The sequence below is a fragment of the Bos grunniens genome, chromosome 16 (assembly GCF_055505025.1).
Source record: "Bos grunniens cultivar Pamir isolate PY7600 chromosome 16, Bosgru_T2T1.0, whole genome shotgun sequence".
Classification (NCBI taxonomy): Eukaryota; Metazoa; Chordata; class Mammalia; order Artiodactyla; family Bovidae; genus Bos; species Bos grunniens.
In genome coordinates this window covers 5,452,282-5,459,878 of record NC_141180.1, presented here as the reverse complement: position 1 = coordinate 5,459,878, position 7,597 = coordinate 5,452,282, and the positions used below count along the sequence as shown (strand labels likewise).

At 55.4% G+C, this 7,597-nt stretch overlaps 1 long non-coding RNA gene across 1 annotated transcript; it reads left to right on the top strand.

The window, feature by feature from the left end:
• Positions 1–915: 915 nt before the first annotated feature.
• LOC147356080 (uncharacterized) lies at positions 916–7,380 on the top strand. The gene is made up of 3 exons (XR_015142602.1): positions 916–3,057; positions 3,948–4,126; positions 4,321–7,380. It is a non-coding gene; the product is annotated as an uncharacterized LOC147356080 (long non-coding RNA).
• Positions 7,381–7,597: the final 217 nt, after the last annotated feature.

Sequence of the window (7,597 nt, the reverse complement as noted above, 5' to 3'; positions counted from 1 at the left end):
GGGAGAGAGAGAGACTGTGTGTGTGTGAGTGTATATGTGAATTGTGTGTATGTGTGACTCTGAACTATGTGTGTGGGAGAGTGTGTATATGTGAATTTTGTGTGTGGGGGGGGGAGAGAGAGACTGTGTGTGTGTGTGTTAATGTGGCACGTGAGGCAGGGCCATACGTCTGTTGGCTGGAGAAAGGCAGGAGAGGGAAGAGGAGCTCTCGGGGCAGGTGCACAGCTCTGGGACCACCGGCATTGCTGGCTCTTTTAAAGGCATGGGGGTGTGTTGAAGCACACCTAATGTACTATTTAGAAAGGACTAAAGTCCAAAAATCAACCAGTTAATGTCTAAATGAGGGTTGTGTTAAATACAGAGAATCATATATCCTTTAGTATTACAACCGCCTGCATGTTTAACACAGAAAGACCTGACAAGTCAGGAGCCTTCCACTGCCGAGCCCCTGCCTGCGGCCACCACGTCTATAAGCTCCTGCTGCTTTTGTGTCAGTTTTCGGCCTCCCTTCTTGCCTGTTTCCCACCCTCGCTCACTCCTTAGGCATACAGGAATATCTGTCCGCACGCCCGTGGTCTCGTTTCCTTGGGGACCTGTTCTTCCAGCGTCTCTGACATCGTAAATGGTGTTCCCTTCGTTTCACATGTGAACACAGCGTAGGCTTGCTGCAGAGGTGAACCATTTCTGAGACGGGGCGGCTTCCCGCCTGGTCCTGGAGGAGGTCGTCTAGACCCCTGAGGAGAGGGGATCAAGGGTACCCACGTGGGGGCCAGCTCGGGGGCCCCCCGCGCCAAGCTTCCTGTCTGGGGCGGGCGTTGCTCAGGCGTGAATCCCCCAGCCATCCTAGCGGTTGCTGCTTCTCAGCTTGAGCCCTGAGTAGCGGCCTGAAAGTCTGAGACCCTGTCCCCCTGCTAGGTTGACAGTGCCAGCAGAGAGGGTCAGAGAGGAAGTGAACATGGGCTCCCGGCCACGGGGCTCCCTCCAAGCCAGGTGAGCTCTGTTCAGAAAGGAACGCGTCTAATCTTTTGGCCCTGACGGCCCTATTTGTGTTTGTCTCCTTCTCTCTCTCTTCCCTCCTCTCTCTCCCTCATCTCCCTCCCCCGCCTCCAGAAGAATTTAATCTGCCGGACAACAAACAATACTGTTATAAAACTTGGAAAACAAGAGGGCGAGGCCTCCCTGACAAGGGAAGGGCACGCCGGGTAACTGCCAGGGAGCCTGCCAGGCCCGAGATGGAGCCGGGCGAGGGCCCAGTTGGCTGGGCACCTGGGCGCCCGCCTGGGCCTGGCCCACCAGCCGTGCCATCCCCGGTCCAGAGGGGGAGGAACCGAAACGCAAGTGGGGGCCCAGAAGCGCTTGAAAAGGGGAAGTAGCCTCTGTTCCCCTCTCCGATCTGATGGGAATGCACTAGACTGTGAAACTCTCCTCCCGCCCTCCTCCCCGCCCTCCTCCTCTCCCTCTGCCCTCCTCCCCCTCTCCCCTCCCACTAGTCTCTGTTGCAGGTCCCGGACTGGCAGACCCAGGTCCCGAGGCTGGCATAAGCAGTTCAGGCGCAGCTACCTGCTGGGCCAGCTGCAGGCGAGTCAGGAGAGGAGGGTGCTCCGGGCCACCCGGCACTGCAGACCTACCCCCTGCCTGCCTTCCCCGACCTAGGAAGTGGAACCAGGTCAGGGGTGTGCCCCGGTCCACGTGCTCTGCCAGGTGTGGGCCCAGGTACCAGGTAGAACTGCCACTGGGAGGTCTGTGGATGCTCCCCGGGCCTCCTGGTGCCCACAGGGGCCGCGCTCCCGGGAGGATGTCCACCTCCGGGAGAGGCCCCGCTCTCCTTCCAGGAGGAGTCCGGCGGCGCCGCAGAGGCCGGGCACGCCTCTGGGCCTGTTCCTGCTGACAGACACAGTGCTCCTCCCCACAGGCAGGCCTGCGCCTCCTGTTCACTCCCCGTGGCAGAGACGCTGGGCTCTGGGTGTCTCTTCCCCCAGCTTCCAGGGTTAGATTTAACCTGAGCCTGAAGTTTCACCTCCGAGTGCCTCCTCACCGGGTCAGTAAATGATGCTGGGGGGACACGCGGGGAGTGTTGGCGAAAGCTTCTCCTGGGGACCCGCTCTGGCGCGGAGCCGCGTACTGTGGTGGGCGGCGTGCGTGTGACGGACCGTCCGCACACCCCCTTTCCTGCTTGTGGAAAGTGCCAGCTTCCGTGAAGGCAGTCCAGGACTGTGCCCGCCCGTACCCAGGCGGAGCCGCGCTCTGGGCCACAGGGAGTCATCCTTGACCCCATCTTCACGCCCCCCACCCCACCGTCTCTTGCTGCCCCCCCAGGCCCCGCAGCATCCCTGGGCAGGATAGCCTTGTGCGTCCTCCCGGCCCAGGGCCTCCATGCCCTGTCCTGAGTCCAGGCCGTGGGGAGATTTCCAGACCCAAGTCTTTGGTGGTGGTGTCGAGGAAGGGACGGAAGCCTCAGAACGTAGGTCCCCCGTACCCCAGCCCCAGGAGAAACCAGAAGTGCAGGTGCTGGGCCCATCCCAGCTGAGAAGGCAGTGATTCCTGGCGTCATTATCTCAAGGGCGATGTGCGTGCGCAGTGGGGAGGGGTGATGGTTAGTGGGTCCGCGCCACCCCCACTTTGGGATCCAGGGCTGGTGAAGTGTGGTGGTTCCCGACGCTGAGCCCTCCGTGCCCTCGTGCTCCCGGCCCCCTGTCCCTATACCTGTCATTTTATTTCCCTTTCCTGATTCATTAACCACAAGCTAGTTGGCCACAGGCCCCACCCTGATCACTTGGAGACAAAATGTTCAGGACACTGGGCCGGGGCTGGAGCTGAGGGTGGCAGGAAGCTGGGCCGGGCCTCCGTGTTCACAGGGACAGTGGTCCAGGAGCGCCTCGAGGGCAGACCGCTCCCCGTTCTCCAGGAGGGCCTTCTCGGGGCCCTTGTCTCCCCAAGATGACTCTTCCTCACTACCCGAAGCCCCGAAACCAGCATTCCCAGCGGCAGGAAGATGGATGAGCTGGCCTCCACTTCCGGCTCTCCTCCCCCGCGCCGGCTGGAACTTGCGTCAGTCGTGTAAGTAGCTGTGACTCAGCACCCAGCGGGTCGGAGGGAGGGGGAGGCTGCCGCCTCCCAGGAACCTTCCCGGCTCTGGATCTGAACACGCCGTGGTGGCGCAGGACATGGCCGGTAGCCCTGGTTCCTGTGTGTTCTGTGTCTCTGCTTACAGATCTCATAAATAAGGGTTCTTCTCCTTCCTGTTTTCCTCCTTTATTATTTTTTTTGTAGGGGGTCACCATACTGGGCATAGGATTCTTAGGGCTTTAAATGACGCAGACAGCATCATTTACAGAATGCAGTAGACACTCTCTTTGCCATCTCTGGACTGTTCTGGACGCAGAGGCCCATGAATTGTATTTAACCCTCAAATGTTTGGTTTTGGCCTGCGCAGTTTTTGTGTCTTATTTCTTGTTTAGCTGCATCTGACTCTGCGTGCCTTTAGACTGAGCGGGGCCACTGGACTTTTGCTGCACACTGTCCCCGCTTCGCTTGTCTTATTTCCGCCTGGCCCTCCTTACATTTGAAGGTGCAGTGACCAGTCTGCCCCTGCCCCTCTCTTTTCGGATGAGCACCCTGAGGCCCGTTCCAGAAAAGTCCAGGCCCCCCGTTCTCAGAACCTGGGCTGAGCAGAAATTAAAGCTGCCGCTGTGTTCTGATGCGCTGTGTGGTGACCTTTCCTCCGCCCTTGGGTCCCTGCCCAGGCAGAGGAGTTTTCGTAGGCATGAGGGGGGTGGGGAAAAATCCTCCAAATAGAACGTGGACACGGAAGTGGCCTGGAGCAGCCCTGAGGCCCCCAAAGCCTCCTGTGAGGTGGCACCTCCAGGGCCAATGTCCCCACTCGTCCAGGGCTGGCTCTCCCTCCTGGGCAGCCCGCTAAGCCCCTGTCCACTGATTGGCTTGCCCAGGGCTGCTCGGTTGCGGTGGGAAGACCTGGAGGCTTCAGCACGCTGGGGCTTTCCCAGGCCGCCTTCCTCCAGATCCAGGAGGCCTCCGGGCTGGGTGCCAGGGAGAGCGTGCCGCTTCCAGCCACCTTGGATCACCTGGCTGGGTGCAACTTGGGGACAGAACCAGCGGCTGGGTTCAGGTAAGCGAGTCGCTCCCTGCCCGACTGACTTGGAGAAAGAAGCTTGGTTCTGTCGGGAGGTCTGAGACTTCAACAGACCCTTTTATCTGGTGGGCTTGGGAGCGCAAAAGCTTTGGACCCTAAGGTGACTCCCCTGTGCCCTTTTAGAGTGTGCCACAGCAGTGCGCTGCTGATGACCTCTTGTCTCTCTCCAGGGCACTGAGTCTTTCACAGCTCCGGAGCTGGGAGCACACACACGGGTTCGTGCCCCCGAGCTCCCTCAGTGACAGTTGCCTGTCCACCATGCATGGCCCGTGCTCCGCACTAAGAGCTGACACTTCCCGGGGAGCTGGGGATTAGTCACCCTCGTGACCTGATGACCCGAGTGTGTTCTGAAGGACCAGAGCAAGGTGGAGTGTGAGGGGAGCTTAACCAAATGCTGGGCTAGACTGGGGTGCTTTCCTGAGGATGGGGTAGCCCCGCTGAGACCTGAAGGAGGGCTTGAGACCACCAGGCTTACTGTGCGGGAGGACTGGGGTGGTTCAGGGCTGGGAGTTTTGGGACAGTAGATGCAGAATATTCCAGCAAGAGGGAGCGGCATGTGCAGAGAGGCCTTCTGGAGGGGGGGAGACATTCTGGGTCACCAAAGGAGTCCTGTAATACCTTCGGAAAGGGGGTGGATAGTGGCAGCTGGATGTCACTAAGGAAGAAGAGTTCGGCTGCAGCAGAAAGCAGCAAAGCTGAGAATTGCCAAATGCAGATCTCCTTCAGCCCCTCCTTTTATATTTTATTCGTATCCTGTAGTCATGACTCACTCTCAGTCTTGACCTTAAGCCTCAGTGATGACCTGATTCACACCCCAACCCCACTGACCCCACCTCTGCTGTTGACCGCAGGTGCCCATACTTAGAGCCCTTCCCCGCAGGCAGTGCCGACCCCTGCCTGGCCCAGACTCCCTGTCTGTGACTGAGGCCCTGCAGAGCCTCACAGGTTGCAGAGGCGTCCACCAAGGTGCTGCAGGGCCTTCCTCCCCAGCGTCTTCCTCACCGCCGCAGCCGCGCAGTGGAGACCACGCAGGCACGGCTTGAGGGAGAACGAAACCAGTGTCAAAGCACCGGGTGTGTTCCCATCTCCACCCAAGTTTAACACGCTGGACAGTCAGCAACACCCCGCCATCTATGCAGAAGCACTGCCTAGGATTCCCACCTGCCCTCAGTCTTGCTCATAATCAGGGGCAAGGGCAGAGGGAGACAGTCGCAAACCACAAAGCAGGCGCGGTGGGCAGAGGGGCAGGAGCGCAGACGCTGGGGTCAGACCTAGCTTGGACCCGGCTCACCAGTCATGTGACTGTGGACAGGTTTCTGAACCACACTGAGGATCAGTTTCTTCTGCAAAAACAGGAATAATCCCTGGTTCCTGGTGAGAATTGAAGAGCACAGCTCGGTGTTCGCATTTTATTTCCTTCTCTTCCCTAGAGCAGCACGTCACGTTATTTCCAGGAGGCAGAAAAAACAACGTTTTTATCTGGAGTCTTGAAGAGTTGGTAGGGAACCTGAGAGGTAAAGATTTTGTCTCTTCTTTCTCTCGGTTATGGTATCAGGAAATACAGACATACTTTCTTAGCTTCACCCATAGGAGATGGAAGTCTGATTTGAACCCTGTGCGCACATCTTATTTTCAAGCTGAATTTGAACACAAAAGTCCATTCTTGTATTAGAGAGTTGTCTACTTAATACAATTTTAGGACCCCAGTAGAGAATAAGATTGGTGGCTCACGGGGTCATACTTGAACGTCCTGACCGCTCATCTGTGATGGGGAAGGGCGAGCCGGTGGTCTTCCTCACCAGGGTCTGTGGGCGAGTTGCCCTGGTCCAGGTGAAACCCACCTGTGTGTAGTCGTCAGCGCCTCCCAGGCAGAAAGGGTGCTTGTTTCCTGATGCAGGGAGATAAGATCAGAAAATGCTTTGCAGACTGTGAAATAGTTTACGAAACAGGGCAAAACTAATGTAAATGTTCACACAGTTCAATGATAACTTTCACTATTTTATTTCATCATATATATAATAATGTGAAGGAACTGGTTGTGGAATTGAATAAACTAGCCTAGAATTCATGACTTTTGTAATGCGATTGTCTATGTGACTTACCAGCTTTGACTTTCATGTTCTTTGAGCATCACTTTGTAACTCTTCTCTGTGCCTTTTGAAGGGACCCTTATGTCCCGTGGCAAGTATAACTGCAGTAAGACATCTTTTTGCTCAGGCAAAGGCTGGGTCTTCTGATCGCATCTCCCTCCTTTCTTCAGTGAGATCCTCTTCTTCTGGAAGCTGGTTTCACATGGTGGCTTAGATTTTTCCATCTTTGTATCTAGCACCATTTGAAATCAGTGTTTTAGGAGTAAGAATTGCAGCACAGCCAAAGGCCACCTTCAGAGGAGCTGCTGCCCTGGGACCAGCTCCCCTCTCCTGCCAACTGAGCTGGTTCAAGAAAAGAAGAATTGGAGAAGAAAAGTATATTCTTGAACATGTTGGGTTGGGAAAGGGGACAGTGCAGGGATGGGGCTGTGTTCAGTAGAAACTCAGAGGCTTGAGCAGAGCCAGGGTTTGTGATGGTCTTCCTATGGACAGGTAGCAGCAGCCACCAGCAGGAACCTGTTGGTGGGGCCTTTCAGTGTGTGACTGGGCAGCACTGGGTTGGGTACGTGATCACAGTCGGCAGCGGGAGGGCCGTGGACCGGAAGGACTCTCTCATCACACCAGCACTGTCCACCTGCTCCTACGCGCCGTGGAACATTCAGCTGCAGTTGCTGAGTAGGTGAAATCAGACTTGCCACCTGTACCATCAAGGTGTGGACCCCACTGAGCACCACCGGACCCATCTCTTACACAGGCTGACCGATTTCTCCTGGTGTTCAGAGTCTGTTTTTGTCTAGCACCATTTGAAATCGGTTATGATGTAGGGGGAAAAGCAGCAGCCTCGAGGTCTCGTGCCAAGTCTGGTCAGCAGCAGCCTGTGGCTTCCTGGAAGATGGATGGGCAGAGAGAGGGGGAGGGAGGTTACACCTTTTCCTACTGACTTCCTTAACTACATCTACAATACTTTATGCACAGGTAATAGATCATTTAGTGGATTTTTAGAAACAAATCACCATAGTGTACCTAATGTCCTCAGTTTGCTAAAATGTGATAGTGCTGTAAACTCCAAATTGATTTCTGTTAAATTATCTTTCTGTTCATGCATCCTGACCTTAATAAATATTTACTGTATTAAACTTACCATGTGTTTGTTTTTCATAGATTATTTTCCATTCATAATTTTATGATAAGTGGGGCCCTGAAAAATTAATTTGCTATATGCAAATGTTACCTATTTCATAAAGAGTTCAAAGTCGGTTAAAGCGAACAGATATTAAAAATGTAGCCCGTTAAGAATGAAATTCTGTGAGCCAAGAAATAAAGTGAGAAAAACAATGATAGAGAAGTGTTGCAGACC